Below are 20,464 nucleotides of genomic sequence, written 5' to 3'. Positions count from 1 at the left end.
TACTGTCACACATCTAGGTGACACAGAGTATTTCTTAAACCCAGTTGCCACATCAAGGGTCCTGGGTGCTAATGCTACTGGAATGCCCGAGAAGCTGGGTGTGGTGTCATATGCTAGCCCAGCACTGAAAAAGCTAAGACAGTAGGACTAAGAGTTTAACCCTTGCCTGGAAAACTCACAGGAGAACCTGTTTCCAAAAGGGGATGGTAGTAAAGGAAAAGTAAAACAATAATAAGTGAGCTGGAGAGATGGCACATTGGTTAAGAGCACTTGCTGCTCTTGCCGAAGGGTCCAGGCAAAGTTTTGTGGTCTGTAACTGCAGCTCGGGTGGATCTGGCGCCCTCTTCTGGCCTCCAAGGACACTGCACTCACATGCGCATTTCCACCCACAAACACAAAGTAAAATAAAACAAATACAGAGTGTCACTGAGGGAGTTTAGTCCCCACTTGTTCCAACATAAGGCTTTGCCTGCAGCTGAGTTGTGGATCTGATAGGAATGGTATGTGGCCCTTCTCTACCCTGCCCACCTCATCCTGGCCACGGGTCGGGGATGAAGGTTGGAGGCTGGAAGATGGACTTAGAGATTGGGGGGTCCAGGCATTAGTCTTCTGGCTCAGGGTGCAATTTACAGTCCCTGCTGCTCCCCACACCCCTATGGATTCTTCCTATGTGGAGTAAGTATCTGTTTCCTTGCTGGTGTTCAGGAGGATGCCAATTTAAAACAAACATCTGAGCTCAGTAAACATACTTCCCAACAGCTTGAAAAATGAATTAAACAACAGAAAGCATAGTTCTCCGCAAGGTGTTTATGGTGGGGTTCCCCAAAGCAAACATGCCCCCCCCCATGCCAGGCCCTGCCTGCAGGTGGCCACTGTATAGTCCTGGCTCTCAGGCCTGACACTTGGAATCCTGAAGGTGGAGAAACAAGCCTAAATCACCACCAAGGAACCCAAGGGGGGACCTTATTGGAGCTTTTCCTTACTGGGGTCAGGGGCAGGAAGAAGGCTGGATAGCAGACAGGACAGGGTCTTGTGATAGATGGATTAACAGGAGGTCACACTCACAGACCATAAAACCAGTACCAATGAGAAGTGGGGTGAAGTTAAGATGTTGCCCAGGACTCCGGGTACAAAGAGGCTCACAGGGTAAATTCCCACGGAGGGGCTGGGCAGGTAACAACGATATGTCATAGCAATGCTCAGGAGCCTGAGGCAGGAGGATCAGAAGTTGAAGGCCAGCCTGAACAACTTAGTGAGACTCTGTTTTGAAATTGTTTTAAAAAGATGGAAAGAGGAATGGGGGAGGGGGTGTGTGGCTCAGAGCACAGGGTTTGCCTGGTGGGAGGGTCAGTCTTGACAGCAGAGTTGATGAAATCTAGAGTCACTTGGGAGATAGGCTTCTGAGCATATTTTCAGGGAATTAACTTGATTAGATTCTTGGATATGGGAATACTTTCCCACTTTGGGTGGCAAGATTTCTTAGGTGGAGTCCTGGCTATATAATCAGGAGAAAGAGAGCTATCAATTCAATGTGACCAGGGGCTTCCAGTTCCTGCCACCACAACTCCCGGGTATTAAAGACTATACCTCGAACGGCGAGCCCAAATAAGCCTTCAGTTGCTTTTGTAAGAGTATTTTTAATCACAGCAACAGAAGAGCAACTAAGAACCCCACCATGTGAGGTCTTGGGTTCAATCTCCAGCACAGATTAAGACCAGAGCTCCGGGCCAGCCTGTGCTGCACAGTAAGACCCTGTCTCAGGCAGTTCAGCGTTGTCCCTGGATCCCGTGCCTGTGCTAGTTCAGGAGAACTCGGGAGCTCCACCTGGCAGACCCTCCCACACCATTCCTCCTTCTTGGCAGTCAGTGTGAGGCCTCTGTGGCAGCTCACAGTGGGTTCCTTATTCCACCTGTTGTGTCCCACAAGGCAAAATAACTTCAAGTATCTCTCAGCCCTTGGCCACCACGCCACTTCCACAACCATGGGAGTCTTGATGTCTCCAGATATACTGACAGAGCGTGAGTTTCCATTGTATTTGGTAGAGACCATAGAACAGAGAGAGTTTCACTCTCTTCTCTTGAGCATGGTTGATACAACCAAATTGAGCACCATCTCTTCTGTCAGCCCCCATTGCTCTGTAGACCCACAATGGCTGCCATGCCTGAAAATCCAGCATTGAAGTTTTCATGCCCCCTGTTACCAACTTGGCCTCACCCCTGACATGCACTTGAGTTTGGATCCTAGGGGCTTTCTTTTGTATTAGATCATAAGTGCACACCAGGGAGGGACCACTAAGTCACAAACATTCATGATGGAGAGTGGGAGACCCCATGCTCACTCCAAGGTCCAGAATCCTGTTTCCTCGTGCTTTAGCAGCCCCCACTTTGTGTCCCTTTGTGTGTCCTGCATGTAGGAGGCCATGACACTTCTACATTGTGCCAAGTCCCTGAGGAGCTGGCTTTGTTCCTGAGACAGCACTGATGTGTGACTCTGAGGTCTGGTTTGGCTTAGAAGGTGAGCTAAACACCAAGCCCCTGCCCCTGTTCTCCAGGCCCAGGATAGGTGGGTGGTCTGACCCCGCCAAGACCGGATGACTGTTCCACTCACCATCCCATAACCTCACAGGACAGTCCTGAGGGTAAAGGGTCACCTAGCACAAACCTGGAGGTCGCAGTGCAAACGCCAAAGCCTGTGATGCCTATCTCAGGAGCTGTCTTTAAAAGTCCAGGATTTAAGAAATATTTTGTTTCAACTGTGGCAGCCATTTTTTGGCCAGTAGGGAAATGAACCTTGTTTTTGTTATCTGTTGCTACAACTGAACACCTGATGCTGGTTCATTTGTAAAGAAGGGAAGTTTATTTCACTGCTTGGGGTGGGGGTGGGGGTGTGAGCATCAGGGCACAGGCTGAGAACCTTCTGGCTATGCTGCTGCCCACGCTGCTGGACACCCAGGGCTGGTGTGCCAGGGAGGGGTTCTGATTGTTCTCAAGTTGCCACTGGTGTAGCTGTGGGGCTTCCCTCCTCTCTCTCCTTCTTTCTCTCCTTCCCCCTCTCTCCTTCCCTCCCTCCCTTCCTCTTTTCTTCCTTTCTTCTCCTTCCTTTCCTCCCCCTCTTCTCTCCCCTGCTTGTTCTTGCTCTGAGTTTTACTAGGCACTTCAGAAGGCCTCAGACTCACTCTGTAGCCTGGTGGCCCTCAATTTCATCCTCATCTCTTGCCTCAGCCTCCCGTGGGCTGGGACTGCAGACATGCAGCACCCATCTGGATGACAGAGAGCTTTGTTTTGTATATAATGATCTGTTTCATCCAGGTCCTGTTGAAATGATCCCACTATATAGTGCAAGCTGGTCTTGAATTCAAAATCCCCCACTGCCCCTTTGGTTCCCACACTGGGTGCTGGGATTACAGGTGTCCCACTCGTCCCTGTGCTAAGCATGAACTTCATTTTGTTTTGAGCATGGTCTGTATAGCCCAGGCTGGCCTGGACCTCTCCGTACTCCTGCCACCAACACCACCAACACCTGTCTCGAATGCCCTTTCAACAGTCAGAGCTAGTCAGTCTGCTTTGTTTTGGGCCCCCAGGGGGTGACAGTGCAGGCCCTAGGCACCATTCTACCTGGCCAGGGGTTGTTCCTACCTCATTCCTGGGCCTCTTTTCTAACATTCCAGGTCTGCTCATGGTGCCTCCACAGGCGTCTGAGTTGTGCAATCCTAGGTAAGTAGGGGCAAGGTGACAATTTTTTTCTCTGAGGGACACTTACTTGGCAGGACCTGGAGACACTTTGGTTTTCAGAGCAGAAGGACAAGTGTTTCAGGTCTCTGGCTGGGTCATTCTGCCATGCACAGGGTGGCCTCTTAATGAACAACAGGGTCAGAGGTCAACAACACTGAGTCTGGGAAACCTGCCCCAGGTCCCTGTGAATGAAGGTTTGTGCTGAAGGGAGAAGGAGGAGTGGGAGGGGGAGAGGGAGGAGAGGGGGAGGGGGAGAAGAGGGGAGGAGGGGAAGGAGGAAGAGGAGGAGGGGGATGAAGGGGAGGAGGAGGAGGACCACCACCTTGACACATAGCTAGGGTTTTCTTCACACAAAAGGGTTCAGTGTGGAAGGCAGGGTGGTGGGAGGAGGGAGGGGTAGGCCAGGCCCGAGCCCACCTCCACCTCTCTACAGTAGAGGTCTGACTACAGTCAGGGACATATCCACCTACTTGCATGGAAGATGGAAGAGAGGTATGGAGGTTAGGGACCCTGAGTCTGGTTGGCCAGGCCTATTTGCCAGGCATTTGAGGAAACCTAGCTGTGCAGGCAGCTTGCTGGATGCAGGGATGCTCAGTCAAGAACAGGAAATCTGTACTATACGGACCACTGAGTATGACTGTCTTGGGTCCCAGGAAGCCTTCAGGGTAGTGCTGTGAGAGCCTAGAGCATACTCCCATGGGGTCCTTACTCAGGCCACATCAGACTCACGAGATCCTGATGTCCCCTTGTGCATACATGTGGATTTCCCTTTCTATCCTAGCCTTGGACACTGCCAAGGTCTACTTGTACCCCCAAGGTCTCTGGTATCTGAGACCACACACAAAACCTAGCAGCTTTAGAGATGGCCTGTGTACCCATTTCTGAGGTGCACAGCGGACTGACAGCAGCATTGTTGTGGCTACTCTCCAGAGACCTTCAAAATGGGATCTGTTGATGTCCCCTGACAGGAGGAGGGGGTGGTGAGGGTCTTAGACACTCCCCTGAGATTCCAGTTACTCTCCTGTGCTGTCCACTCATCTGTGTGCTGTTCTGACCCAGATATCTATGGTTTCTGGGTCTCAGAAGGTGCTAGAGTATAGAATGTGTGGAGAGTTACCTGAGAGTGGAGTAGTTTCTGTCTATGTAGCTATGGGGAATTCATCATCCATATTGGTGGAAAAGTCTTTTGGTGGTTTGGGGTTTGGGGTTCGCCTAGTCTCCTGTAAGCAATTCAATCAGCATGTTCCTCTAGTTAACCCAATAAATCCATTGGTTCCCAAGCTAGGTAGGCAGAATCATACTTGGTCTGTTGTTGGAGCCCCGTCTGGGGTAGCAGTTTGTTCTGTTGGTGTCTCCCCAGGTAAAACTTACCCAGTGCTGTGTCAGAGCAGGGAGGAGAGGTCCTGCTTTGCACAAGAACACCTGAGAATATCTGCTGAGACGATGAAAGCTTTGCTGTTGGCTCATGTCGCAGAGACTTTGGTGCTGGCTCTGTTTCTGAGCATTATGATGGGAGCGAGAAGAGGGAAAGATCTGCTCACAATTGGCCAAGAGGATGACAGTGAGTTTGCTCTACGACAAGCTCCTCCCCCCAAACCCAGTCAGCTATGAATCTACCAAAGGATTCATTCTCAGAAGGTAGTCAGGTCCTCTTGATCCATGCACTCCAGAAGGCCCAGCCTCTGAGCCCCACTGCCTGGAGCCAAGCCTTCAGCTCATAGTTCTGATGGACACTGTAAGTCCAGCACATAACAACCATGTGCAGAATGCATGGAGGGGCTGGCCACTCCCATAGGCTCTGCCAACAGATAGACGCTCTTTATTCTTATTTGTGTGTGTGTGTATGTGTGTGTGTGTGTGTGTGTGCCCGCACACGCACCTATGGTAGTATACACACAGCATGCATGCAGTGTTCATGGAAGCCAGAAGAGGGCGTCAGGTCCCCTGCAACTGGAGTTCCAGGTGGTCGTGTACTGCCCTGTAGGTGTTGTGAGCCAAGCCTTAATCCTCTCCAAGAACAGCAAGTGCTCTTAACTGCTCATCCATCACTCCAGCACCCTGATTGCTGGGTACTCCCTTCACAGCACTGCCTCGGGACTCTCGTAACTATATTCTGTGATGTCTGTCACAAGTCTCTCCCTGGTTCTATTTCCCCTGAGTGGAAGACCACCTCTCAGAGAACCTTTCCGTGGCCTCGCTTGAGGTGTGAGACACGGTACCTTACTCTCATAGGGAATGTGGGAGTCGTCAGGGGCTTTACTCCCAACAAGGAGAGGAGGTGTCCTCCCCTAGCCTTTCTCAGTCCCATTTCCTCTCATAGGCTCTTGCTTACTACTGACCACTGAGTTCCTCTACATGCATTGCCAGAAATGTCCAGCAGAGGGCGCCCAGCCCTGTGGATCTTTTTAGAAGACAGCCACCCTGGTGCCAGCCTGAGAGAGTCCTCATTCCAGGTAGCCTATTCTAAGCATCAGAAGAAACAAACACCTCTTCCTGGTCCTCAGGCCTGTGGACAGTCTTCTCGCAGACCAAGCACTGGTAGATATGAGCTGTGTCCTGTTTGTTACTCTTTCCTATTACTTTGGGTACAACTTAAACCTTCCTATCCAGGTTCCCAACAGGACCCTCATTTTGTAAAAATTAAAATTAGGTAATGAACTGAACATGACAGCATACACTCATAATCCTAGGATTTAGGAGGCTGAGGCAGATAAAGTATGAGTTTGAGGTCACCGTGGGCTACATAGTGAGGACCCCCCAACACACACACACACTTCTCTGTTTTTTGAAAGAATCTCTGCCCCACTCCTTATTTTAGACCCAAAGAGCCCTTGCTATTTCCCTAGGCCCGGGCTGAGATTCAAGAAAGACAAAGAAACATAAGCTGAGTTTGAAAACACAGAGCCCGTGGGAGCCAAGGTGTTTGGTGGTGGTGGTGGGGGAGGGGGGATCTTGTGCTCTGAGAATAAGTGCCAGGGCAGACCAGAGCAGGCTCAGTTCTTGAATACTACCGCATTTCTTGCTGTGCGGCCCCGAGCAGGTTATTTTACCACTTGCTACCTCAGTCTCCTTTTCTGCACAATGGACCTGGAGTCCCTCTCTGGGACAAGACAGCATGTGAAGAGTTAGGCTTAGAAACTACACAGTGGTTCTCAACGTCGGGGTTGCAACCCTTTGGGGGCAGGGGGGTCAAACAACCTTTTCCCAGGGGTCACATATCAGATATCTTACATATCAGATATTTACATTACGAGTCATAACAATAGCAAAATTACAGTTATGAAGTAACAATGAATATAATTTTACAGTTGGCACTGGGGGCCACTACACGAGGAGCTGTATTAAAGGGTCGCAGCATTGGGAAGGCTGAGAATCCCCGAGTGAGCTAGAATGTCAAATCTTTTTACTTCTCAGCCCTGGCATCATTACTGGGCTGAGTCTTAACAACAGGGACCAGAACTTGCCTGGTAGCAAGAAGGGGACACGGGTTAAAGAAGGTCTGAGTGGGCAGAGTTCCGGGAGCAGGAGCGGGGCTGCGTTTCCAACCTGGGCTGTATCAGACACGGGGAGAAGGGTACACCGCCCCACACTGGCAATGTTGCTTAGAGGGAGGAATCTGCTGCCTGCTAAGTCTTTACAACAAGAAAACTCATCTTGCTTCCGTGCTCAGCAGTGAGTAAAAACACAAATCTTTAACGTGTTAGAAAACAGCCTGCAATTTGAATCTCAGCTCTTCCTCCATCTGTGGCAGTTTGCACTGGTTTTTTTAGAGTGTCAGAATGCCTCGCCTCGGCACCAGCCTGCTGCAGACACCATCCACTGGGGAGACGCCTCCCCCAGGGCTCTGAGGAATCCTATTTCAGACACCGTAACACAGCCCCAGCCCCAGCCCCACACTGCAGAATGCCAGGATGTTCCCCCTAAGCTCTGTATGAGGGAGCCCCGGATTTGTGGTGCCTGGAGATGAGAGCGCTACCCTCATACCAAGCCATCTTAGGGAGATGAGCTGATGAGTTTGTTAAAGAGAACTATTTCAGAAGTAGGGTAGGACTACTCTGGGGCACAGTGGTACAGACCTATAATCTCCACTCCTGGGAGGCTGAAGCAGGAGGGTCATAGATCCAAGGTCATTCTGGGCTACAATGTAAGTTCAAGGCCAACCAGGGCAACTTGATGAGAGCCTGTCAAAAAAAATAAAATGTTTTTAAAAGGGACCTAGAGCTCAGCAGAAGAACACTTGCCTAGTGAAAAAGGCTTTATTAAGACACACTATCTTCTAATTTTTCTTTTTAAATTGTGTATATGTGATGGGTCTCTGTGTGTGTGTGTGAGGAGCCAGAGGTACAGGATCCCTTTGGAGCTAGAGTTACAGGAGGTCACAAGCTGCCAGACATGAGTGCTGAGATCCGAACTCAGGCCCCCGGGAGAGCAGTGCGCTCTCCTAACCTCTCGGCCATCTCTATGACCCTACAGCATCTCATCTTTATTGCTAACATTTGGAGGATTAAACATAACCCTCGTGAGCCTGCAGTGTGCCCCAAGGGGACCTCAGTTCAGCACCCTGGAGATGCATGGCTGGGCCTTCTAGAACATTCTGGGTCAGCCCATCCCAGTCTTCTACCCCCTCAAGAGCACCAGAACTGACAACTGCATCCTTGGGAAATTTGTGCCACTCCAGAGCTTTTTCAAATGACAACGAATCAAACAGGGGGAAAAAATAGCAATATTTTATAAGTTTTAAAATGCTATTTTAACACAAATCCCAGAGCAACTATAGCATAAATCAACAGACACCCAAAAGTATGTTTGTACAAGAAATGTAATAAGCTGGTATGAAAAACAGTGTCAACTGGTACAGATGGCAGAAAAAGCCAATATTCAAATGTATGCTGTTTTACTAACACATTAAAGATCAACATTTTGCTACCTGCTGCTCATGATAGCAAGATTAAAAAAACACACAACACACACATACACTCCCGAGTAATGTTATAACCCAGAGAATGAAGATTCTTAAAGAAATTGTCACATTCTTTCTATACTTCATCTGTTGGCTTTAAGGCTTTCTCCATTGAGAGAGACATTTGCATCTGAAAATGCCGCCCCTCTCCTATCTGCCTGGTGTTTGAGAACACTAAGGAGAAGGTGGGGAGATCAGAGCTTTGGTCCCTAAAGGTCCCCTCTAGCCTGGGATTGGGAATAGTATCACCCCACACACATGCATAGTGCCACCCTGTAAATAGCACTTGACAGGTTTCGGGATACTTACTCAAGCACTGTAACACTAGGGACCCCCAAGAGCCCTACGAGGTAGCAAGCCAGGAAACCTTAGATGCACGCAATAGCTGGCACAGAGGCTCAGAGATGAGAGGCAATGGCCAGAGCTTGCAGGATCTACAGGGAGCACACAAGGCCCGACAGACTACGTAATGATCATTGTAGAGCCCGTGGGCATTCAGATCCAACTTCATCGTGCTGGAGGCATCACAATGCCTGACCTCAAACTAGACTACAGAGCCACTGTAGCAAAGACTGTGCCTGCCCACCGACCAATAGAAGAGAACAGAGGCCCTAGAAACGAAACCACATGGTTGCAGCCAACTGATTTTTGACAAAAGGACTAAAATGCACTGGGAAAAGACAACTTCTGCCACAAGGTCCTGGGGGAAACTGGGTAATTACAAGGAGAAAAACAAAACTAGATCGATCCCTCCTTCCCTTTCCTTCTCCCTCTCTCTCCCTCTCTCTTTCTCTTTCTCTGTGTCTGTCTCTATCTCTTTGTGTGTATGTGTGTATGTCTCTCTGTCTGTCTATCTGTGTATGTGTGTGTGTGTGTGTGTGTGTGCCTGTCTCTCTCTCTCTCTGTCTGTCTCTCTCTGTGTGTATGTGTATGTGTATCTGTCTCTCTGACTCTCTGTCTCTCTCTCTCTCTTTTTCTCCTTTTGTGACTGTCTGTCTATCTGTCTCTATTTCTCTCTGTGTATGTGTGTGTATCTCTCTGTCTGTTTCTCTGTCCATCTGTGTATGTATGTGTGTGCCTGTCTCTCTCTCTGTCTGTCTCTATCTCTCTATGTGTATGTGTATCTGTCTCTCTGACTCTCTGTCTCTGTCTCTCTCTTTCTCTCTCTCTCTCTGTCTGTCTGTCTATCTGTCTCTATTTCTCTCTCTGTGTGTGTATATCTTTCTGTCTGTTTCTCTGTCTATCTGTGTATGTGTGTGTGTGTGTGCCTGTCTCTCTCTCTGTCTGTCTCTGTGTGTATGTGTATCTGTCTCTCTGACTCTCTATCTCTCTCTCTTTCTCTCTCTCTCTCTGTCTGTCTATCTGTCTCTATTTCTCTCTGTGTATGTGTGTGTATCTTTCTGTCTGTTTCTCTGTCTATCTGTGTATGTGTGTGTGCCTGTCTCTCTCTCTATCTATCTCTGTGTATATGTGTGTGTGTATCTGTCTCTCTGTCTCCCCCCCCCCACCGTCCCCTGCACAAGGACCTCAGTAAGACCTAAAATCTTGAAACTGCTAGAAGAAAATACAGATAAAACGAATCAAAATCAAACCTCGAAAGGAACTTTCTGAAAAGGGCTCTTGAAAGCTAGAAAACAATAGCAAGAATGGACAAATGAGATGGTGGGAAATGTAAACGGTTCTGTCCATCAGCAGAGGGAAAGGACAGCCTGCAGAACAGGAAGTCTTCGCCAACTATGATGTAATAGGACTTTACTATCTGGGATCCATAAAGAACTTAAAATATTCAACAAACAAAGTCAAACAAACAAACAAAGCAATAAATAAATGAGGAAGTGAGTGTAATACACAGTTTTTAATGGAAGATGAATAGCCAACAAATGTGTAAGAGAGTTTCCGGCATCCTCAGCCATCAGGAAAACACACATTTAAACTGCTTTCAGAGTTCAGCTCACCTTAGTGTGAGCTGCAGTCATCAAGAAACAAGTGATGGGCTGGAAAGATGGCTTAGTGGTTGAGAGCAATTGCTGTTCTTCTAGGGGGCTCATAATGCTTGCAGCTCCAGCTCTGGGGGATCCAGCAACCACTTCTGCTCTTCTGTCCTCTGAGGGCACCACACATTTGCGCGCACACACACATACACACACACACACACACACACACACACACACACACACACATACACACACCCCTTATAAAGAAAACAAATGATAACAAAGGATGGTGAGGATATGGGAAAGAGGAAGCCTTATTCACTGCCCGAGAGAGTGGGAACTGGTGTAGTCGTGATGGAAATCAGTATCGAGGTTTCTCCAAAAGCTGAACATAGAACAACAAAAGAAATCTAAGTCAAAAAATATACCACAGATACACTTATACACCCATGTTCGCTGCTGCTATAGTCACAGTAGCCTGGAGGCAGAGATGCCCATCAACTGATGTGCCCATCAACTGATGAAAGAATAAATGAACTACACTGCATACACAAAGTGGGACAGTACTCAGCCATAAAGATATTCAAATTAGGGGCTGGAGAGATGGTTCAGCACTTAGGAGCACCTGCTGATTGTCACATGGCAGCTCACAACTGTCTGTAGTTCCAGCCTAGGGATTTCGGTAGTGGGGCTCACACCTTCTTCTGGCCTCTGTGGACACAGCACTGTGTGTGGTGTATGCTCACACACACAGGCAAAACACTCCTACACATAAATAAAAGAGATTGAAACGTTTTTTTGCAGAAGGCTAAATGGACATAGGGTCACCATGGTAAGGGACATAAGCCAGATAGACCCTAAAAGACAGACATTGGACATTTTCTCTCACATGCAGAATCTAAACATAAATGTAGCAGGGTGACCTTGCAGGGAAGGGTGGAGCAGCAGGAGACTGGAGGGGTACAAGACAAGGAGGTGACAGATCCCAGTCCTAGCATCTGTTAAAAGGTCTTTGCAGCTGTAGTGAAGGGAGGAATCTTGGGATGAGTCACTCGGGTGGGTTCCAAATCCAGAGGCAAGCATGTGGTTCAGGAACGGGAGTCTGTGTGTCAGGCCACGGTGTATACTCCTGTGATCTCAGCGCTCAGGAGCCCAAGGCAAGGGGACAGTTAGTTTGAGGCTAGCCTGGGCTACATAGCAAAACCCCGCCTTCAAAAACATAAAACTAAGATGGTGGTAATATGATGAAGTGGCCAGGGATTCAGGGATGCAGCCATAAGCCAAGACTTAGATCTGCCCACAGCTAGGAGGGACAGGGAGGTTGCCTCCTCGGGACTGCTCGTATCTCAGCTTTTGACTTCAGCCTCCCCAGCCCTGAGCACATGCTGTCTTAGGCCACCACTGTGGTGTTCTTCCTCAGCAGACCAGAGCATAGACCTGGACATGTCGGCCCCAGCTTTCAGAGCATCCGCCACTCTCCTCTACTCAGACTCTCCTGAGACTACTGGCCTATGTAGTCCCCTATGTTCCCGAGGCTCTAGCCTTGCTGACCTGGTCACAGTGTCCCCAGGGCATCAGGCTCCTCCTATCTGTCCTGGTCCATCCTCTCCCACCTCCCTTCCTTCAACACAGGCTGCCTGACCTAGGGGCCGGGTGGCTGCCCTCAGCTATCTGTCTTGGCATGTAGCATCTGCTGCCCCCGACATGACAGAGGGGCTCCAGGTGCTGACGAATTGCACAGAGCAATTTAGAAGAAGGCAGATACAGTGGGCAGAGGGGAGGGGAAACCACGTGACCTCAGGCCTCACCCAGAAGCTGGTCTATGTGTAAACTGCTAGTGTCTTACACATTTAATGCCTTAAATGCACAGGTTTATGTGCCCACAAGGTCCATTTCACCGGCTCACTCTGGAAGACTCTTAAACAGAGAGACTAGAGCTGAATATGGTGGTACCTACCTAGAGTTCCAGTACTCAGACACTGCGGCAGAAGCATCAAGAGTTCAAGGCCGGGCTGGTGAGATGGCTCAGTGGGTAAGAGCACCCGACTGCTCTTCCGAAGGTCCAGAGTTCAAATCCCAGCAACCACGTGGTGGCTCACAACCATCCGTAATGAGATCTGACTCCCTCTTCTGGAGTGTGTGAAGACAGCTACAGTGTATTTACATAAAATAATAAATAAATCTTTAAAAAAAAGAGTTCAAGGCCACATAACAGTTATATAGTAGGTTCAAGGCCAGCCTTAGCAACATAAGACCCTACCTCAAAAACAAAAACAAACAAATAAATGTCAGGGACTGGGAGTTAGCTCAGTGGGTAGAGTGATGGCCTAGCATTCATGAGGCTCCAGATGTATAAGGACTTCAAGGCCAGCCAGAGGCTGTTTCAAAAAAGGAATGGGGGCCGAGGGTCTCGTACTGTAACTGTGTGAACCCTTGGCTAGTAGTTCACGGTTGTAGCATTATGAAGAAAATTAACAACTGGGTATGGTGGTTGTCTTAGGGTTTCATTGCTGGGAAGAGACACCATGACCAAGGCAACTCTTATAAAGGCAAACATTTCACTGGAGCTTGTTACAGTTTCAGAGGTTCCGTCCATTATCATCACGGTCCATTATCATCAGCATGGCAGTCTACAGGGAGACACCGTACTGGAGGAACAGAAAGTTCTACATCTTGATCTGAAGGCAACCAGGAAACCAACTTCCTCAGGCAGCCAGCAGGAGGGTCCCTTCCACACTGGGTGGAGTCTGAGCATAGGACCTCAAAACCCATCCCCACAGTGACATACTTCCTCCAGCAAGGACACAACTCTTCTAACAAGGACACATTTCCTAATAGTGTCACTCCCTGTGGGCCACACATTCAAACACACGAGTTAATGGAGGCAAACCTAGTCAAACCACCACAGCGGCACAAGCCTTTCCCTCCCCTAAAGTAGTATTTGTAGTAAGTCTGAGAATCTCATACAATATAATTGGAATGTGTTCTCTTTCCTCAGCTCCTCCCATAACCACCCTCTCCACCTTCCCATTGAGTCCAACCCAACTTTGAGTTAATTCTTTTTTTTTTTTGTCTCCCCCATCACATCCAGTTTGTGTTGCCTACCTCCAATTTCAGCACCTAGGAGGCTGTGAGTTCAAGACCAACCATGGCTCAGGCACCTCCTTGGACTTATAAAGTGATGGATGGGCAGAAGGACAGTGAAAGAATGGCATACAGCCAGGAGGTGGGGCTTTAAAGGGGCACACACCTTTAATGCCAGCACTCTGGAAGCAGAATCAGGGGATCTCTGGGTTCAAAACCAGCCTGGTCTACAGAGACAGCCAAGGCTACACAGAGAAACCGTGTAGCAAAAACAAAACCAAAAGAATGGCGTGCAGGTTGCACTAGCAGGGTTTGATGTGTTTGCTTTTACACTTTAGCAAAAGCATCCCACAGCGTAATGCCAATCAGCTAGACAGAGGGTCCCAAGGGGAAGTGGTCCTACCCTGCAGGGACCTGTGGCAACATCCAGAGACATTTTGGTTGCCTGATTAGAAAAGTGTGGTCATGGGTGCCAGGCCGACAGCTCGATATCCTATGGTACATGGACAGACAATGCCAAACTGACCAGCCCTGAATGCTGGCAGTGCCAGGCAGAAAGCACTGAGCCTTAGATTAAGAGGATATCTAGAGGTTGAGAGCTCCAAGCTGCTTCCAGAAGGCACTGAAAAAATGCCTCTCCATCACTGCTTAATGCTGCTGCTTTAATTCCTAGAGCAAACCTCTGATGTGGGAGACTTAGATGGATGAAAGACAGACAAACAGGCACAGGCAAACAGACTGATCATTCGATGATCGATAATAAATACCAATCATCAGCTAAGAAACAGATATCAGTGGAAGACACATAGACAGACATGTGCTGGATGCATGGGTGGATGACAGACAGATGAGGCAGCAGAAGCAGGAGGATGATTGACATATGATCACACATATGATCACACATATGATCACACATATGATCAGTGGTGCTTCCAGCTTTTGGCCACACAGTGATCCAGCCACTTTTTAGACACACAGGTTTGCAAGTGGACACTGAACTAGTCAGGGCGGTAACATGGGACCTCTTCCATCCTGTGAGGAAGCAGCTTAGGACAACAAAAGAGGACCCCAAACCCAGAGACATAAAGATCCCCTGATAAGAGACCAAGCCAGCCACCGGACTCAGGGCTGTCTCCTTTGTTCTAAGAGAACATCCTGGGGATAAAACATAGCTCTGGTCCACTAGTGTCCCAAGCCAGGGTAAGACCGTAATACTTCTACCTGTAAACACAGTCCTGATACATAAGAGTTGTTAATTGCCCATGACCATGTCTCATCTGTCATTTATACATCCATCCATCCATCCATCCATCCATCCATCATCTCTTCACCCATACATACATCAACGTATTGATCAATCCACCCATTCATCTCTCCATCTATTAGCCCGTTGATCTCTCCATCTACTTACTCATTCATAAACATATCTGTCAACAATCCATTCATCCATCCATCTCTCTCTCCATCTATCCATGCGTCCACACGTGCATCACGGCATCTGCCATCCATTCGCACATACATACGACATCAATGTAGTCTCGTATCCATCTAAGTATGTATTGATCGTTCTTCTCTCTATACATCTATCCACCCACCCACACCCACTGGGCTCCTTTGAAAGAACATGGAGCCACTGCTCTAAGCACAAAAGCCTGAGACCAGAGCTCCAGACAACTCCTGCTTTCATGTTCCTCTTCCTTCAGGGAAGAGGATTTTAACACCACCCGAGGTGTCCCCAAATGTTCAAACCTTTCCTGGTTCTGTTCAGTTGGGTTTCTTTGTTGGACAAAGGTGGAACAGGTTCTTGACATGTAGCTCAAGCTGGCCTGGAGCTCGTTGGGGTGTGTGTGTGTGTGTGTGTGTGTGTGAGAGAGAGAGAGAGAGAGAGAGAGAGAGAGAGAGAGAGAGAGAGAGAGAGAGAGAGAGAGAGAGAATATACATATGTCAGTCTACCACAGGCATGCTTGGAACCCGAGGAAGGCATTGGATTCGCTGGAATTGGAGTTACAGAGAGTTGTGAGTCGCCAGGTGGGTGCTGGGAACCTAACCCCGCTCCTCTGGAAGTACACCCAGTGCTTTTACTGCTCAGCCATCTCTCCAGCCCCTGGCCCAGAACCCTGAATTCTCCTGCCTCAGCATCCTGAGTACTGGGACCTCAGGCATTCAGACATTACACTTAGTGAGTTCTTTGTGAAACCCTGTGGGCCCTTCTATGCCCAACAGTTCTCTTGTTTCCACAGGGTCTAGGTTTGAACTTCTTCCCTTGGTGCTCAAACCGAGGTCACGTTGCGTCTTTAACTGGTGCGAGTTGATTGTACAATGGTGTTTTGAAAGAACTTGAAACGGCTGCCAAGGAGTAAAGTTGTAGAAGTGGCATGAAAACAGAAGGGTCCCTGCCTCTCTGAGAAGCTTAGAATGTGGATGATGCTGGGGCCTGTCAAGGTCCCTGTGACAATACTAGAGGGGCCCAGGCTTCAGTGCCACCACGGCTGCACTTCCTGACACCTGCCACACAGAAGGACAGGGGTAGATCACCTGCTCCCGGTTCACTGCCTGAGTTGCTGGGTGTCTCTGGACATCTGGAAAATGAGAGCAGGCGAGAGAAAGGAGATTTTTCTGGAGACTGCAGAGCATGGGACCTGAGAGTACTCAGGCTTCAAGTCCATGGACACATCCCTGAGAGCCTAAGAGAACCTCAGTGCAGATGCAGGAGAGCAGGGGAGACCCCAGAGCCACGCAGAAGTAGAAGGAAAAACAGGATAGAGAAGCATTGTGGGTGCTAACCCATTGTACAAGACCAGGGACCCCCAAATATATGGTTCTATGTAGAAAACATGCAATGCCTTGCATGGTCACAAGGGGGCTCAAAGTTCAGAACACAGACTTCTCTCAGCACGCGGATGGTGTCTAGACTCACACACATGAAACTAAATGAAGCAAAGGCTACCACGTATACCCCAGGGTTGTGGGAGTTGGGTCAGCTTCATAGGCATCACCTGCTCATGGGAACCTGTGACCTCTAGAGATGAGGGGTTGCACAGCCAGCCCCTCTGCAGTCTGAATTATGGTCGAGACTCCCAAACTCACATGCTGATGCCCAGGATCTCAAACTGCACTGCAGGCAGGTTCTTCAAGGAGGTGACTGAAGGGCTATCGAGATGGCTCAGTCAGGAAAGTACGGAGGCCCTGCACCCACATAAAGAGCCAGTGCGTGTCTTCATGTGTCTGTAATCCCAACACCAACCAGGGGAGGTAGAGACAGGAGGATCCCTCTGAGTTCCGGCCGGCCAGCCTCACCTACGTGGTGAGTTCCAGTTAAGAGCTCTCGTTCTTTCCGAGAACCCGAGTTTGGTTCCCAGGTACCTTGGGCTGTTCGAAAACACATGAAACTAGTTTCAGAGGATCTCATGCCCTTTTCCAGACGCTGCAGGCACACACCCTGCCCCCACACACTCACGTGAAAAAAAAAAAAAGGTGGACAGCAACTGAGGAATGACAACTAAGCTTGACCTCTGACCTCTGCACATGTGCTTAGGTGCCCACTGCAAATCAAAACAAACTGAAAAACAAAATCTTTCTGGGCTAACACCATCCTAAAGGTACACAGCTTAGCACCTACAATGTGCTGTTGACCAGACCCTCCCCCCCCCAGGGCAATAAACAACATACCCAACTGTGTGTAATAGCCTGACATCTGAGACGCTTGGACTAGGCAACAGAAGGCCCCTCTCTGGAACGGAATAGTGTGTGCACACATGTGGCTCACAGTGCCTGAGACCCAGCCAGCGACTTACAACAAGAAGAGGGTCACGCTCGTTCCCAGGTGCTAGACAAGAGACAGCTCAGCATGCCCGCTGCAAACCCCTTGCAGAACAACAGGAAGCTATTCATCAGCAGCGTGAGCCGAGTGGGCTCCCACCAGTGTCGGAGCCATGACCACGGCCAGGTCTCCAGATCCTGCCGCAACCCATCCGGAGGCCTGAGGCAGCACCATGCGCCAATTACGGTAGCCAATTAATTTGTACTTAACGGGGATATTTTCTTTTACTGCACAGAACTGAAGGGCATAAAACACTGATTCCCCTTCTGGGGCTCGATCCTGCTCTCCACGCGGCCGTATTATTTAATAACTCCTGCGTGTGCCCCAGGCCGCGTGGCAGGGGAGCCTCATGGGCCATTTCCCATTAGCAGTCTGTTGAAGAGGCCACTCTGGCTGCGCTGTTTACAGTCTGTCTCCCTCGCTGCTCCCGGAAGTTTCCATAAAACCAGATGTAAGGTAATCAAAGACTTCCCAGCCCCGAGAATCCCACTCCTAAAGGTTTCTAAGAGATCTTCCCTATGCTGGGGTTCCCTGCTCCAAAAGACTCTTAAACCACCCCAAAATCTCTCCCCAGCAAGACCAACTCCTCTGCCGCAGATACTGTGATCATTTGTCAAACATTTTACAGTCAATAATAATAATAATAAAAATACCTTAGAGTCCCTGATACCTTTCTCGTGATGTTCAGAGCCCGCGAGCAGGATTCACAGCTCCACAATAGCTGCCCAGAGAGGCAGCTTGCTCCTCTGCCCCAGGTGGAGTGGGCAGCTGGCAGATATCCAAGCCAAGCTCCATCTCTCTCCGAAGGCCTCAGGAATGTGGCCAACCTTTTCCTTCTCTGATTCCCTCCATCTTCCCCCATTCGAAAGGGACCAAGCCAAGACACCAGTAACAGAGACACAATTCTAGAGCATCAGGCAATCCCGCCTCACTGAAGGGTTGGCCCTAAGTGGAGAGTCTGGGGTCCAGTGTGAAAGAAGGCCAAGCTAAAGGCCAGCCTTAGGGAAGCTGAGCTCAGGCCTCCTGGCCCACTTCTCTGCAGCTTTCCACACTGTCAGCCTGAGCAGGGTGGTGGAAACCAGTGTTTTATTTATTCATGCTGGGGATAGACCCCAGGGCCTTTGTTCACGCCAAGCAAACACTCCACTGCTGAGCCACATCTCTAGCCCTCACTCTTTTTAAATTTAATATTTATCTTATGTGTATGGCTATTTTGCCTGCGTGCACGTTTGCGTGCCAGTTGTGTGCCTTCTGTTGGATCCTCTGGAACTGGGGTTGGAGATGACTATGAGCCACCATGTAGGTGCTGGGACTCAAACCTGACCCTCTGCAAGAGCAACAAGTGCACTTAACCACTGAGCCATCTCTGCAGCCCCAAGCCCTTGGAATTTTGAGCTAGGAGCTTCAGGGTAGTCTAGGTTAGTCTGGAACTTGTTATGTATCCCAGCTGTCCTCATGGGTGCTGTCTTTGTGGGAAGGCCATACCCTGTGTCTCTCTCACTGCCCCTGCATATTACAGAAGGAAAGTAGCTCAACTGGCCTCTACACACTCACGGGATACCACAAGCCAGGCTGACCTTGAACTCACCATCTCCCTGCCTCTCCCTCCCAAGTCCTGGCATCACAGGTGAGGACCACCATGCCTGATGAAAGGTGATATTTGTTGTTCTTGGTCATGGTTTGTTTTTTATGAAACTGGGCCTCACTATTTAGCTCAGGCAAACCTCAAACTCGCTATGTAGGCCACAAATTTATTAAAAAAAAAAAAAAACCCTGTCTCAGTCTCCTGACTATGAGAATTGCAGGCCACCATGTCAAGTGAAAAATTACATTTTAATCCAACAGTTAGACCACATAGGTCAGTATACTTCACTGCTCCTTTAGCTGTCCTCATGGGTGCTGTCTTTGTGGGAAGGCCATACCCTGTGTCTCTCTCACTGCCCCTGCATATTACAGAAGGAAAGTAGCTCAACTGGCCTCTACACACTCACGGGATACCACAAGCCAGGGAGAGTGGTGGGTGGGGCCAGCTGGACACCAGCTCCCAGGCCTATGACTAAGAAATGAAACACACGTCCATATACAGGCACATAACTCAGCTTTGCTTCCTGGCTCATCTTAAACAGTCCCCTGCCGTTGAGTGGAGATGACAGTGTGCCTCCTTAGTCTAATCAAGAGCCGTGGTGGCCGTCAGGGCCTCCCCAGACCTCAGGGTCCCAGAGGCCACTATCAAGGAGAGTCAGGTGTGGGAGAGTGGCGGGTGACTACTCAATCTCCCTGCTACCAGGGTACCTCCCACTCTCATTGTGCATGGCAGCATGAAGGCTCTCTACTGCAAACCATCAGAGTGCCCCATGCTTAGAGGTCACCCACTGGATCTTTAAAAACCCAGCTATGAGTGCTGCTGTCCCAGCCTGGACCTTTCACTTCCCCTGAGTCCTTGGCTCTGACTTAGCTGATGCATTTGGGCCTTCTTCTCACTGGAAACGAGGTGGCCTGGCTTCGGATTGTGCCCAGCAGGAATGCAAAGTGCTGCTGGCTGCCCTGGCTGATCTTTCCTTTTTCCACTGAAGACAGAGTCCCAAAGCACCCCTGGGCTCTCCTCCCAAACAGTCCCACCCCTACCCTGCTCTCTCTCACAGAGTTCATTACCAATGGAAGGGACCTTTCTGGCATTGCTGTGTTATCCAAGCAGGACAGGGGGCTTTGTACAGTACATGACCAAACACACATGCTGAAGGGCTGGGGAGATAGCTAAGAGGTTGATCAAGAGTGTGTGCTGTTCTTGCAGGATCTGAGTTCGGTTCCCACTACCCATGTCAGGTAGCTCACAACTGCCTGTAACTCCAGCTCCAGGGAATGAGACACTCTTCTGGCCTCTGTGGGCACCTATATTCACATGGGTACATCTACAGAGAGATACAAATACATACAT

General features: G+C 49.3%; 1 long non-coding RNA gene across 1 annotated transcript; it reads left to right on the top strand.

Annotated features, from left to right (window-relative positions):
* The first annotated feature begins 3,792 nt into the window (after positions 1–3,792).
* Positions 3,793–6,157, top strand: Gm30912. Its single transcript, XR_391294.2, has 3 exons — positions 3,793–3,925; positions 5,092–5,292; positions 6,052–6,157. It is a non-coding gene; the product is annotated as a predicted gene, 30912 (long non-coding RNA).
* The last annotated feature ends 14,307 nt before the right edge of the window (positions 6,158–20,464 follow it).

The sequence above is a fragment of the Mus musculus genome, chromosome 7 (genome assembly GCF_000001635.26).
Source record: "Mus musculus strain C57BL/6J chromosome 7, GRCm38.p6 C57BL/6J".
Classification (NCBI taxonomy): Eukaryota; Metazoa; Chordata; class Mammalia; order Rodentia; family Muridae; genus Mus; species Mus musculus.
Note: the sequence above shows the minus strand (reverse complement) of the source record. Positions and strands in the feature narration are given on the sequence as shown.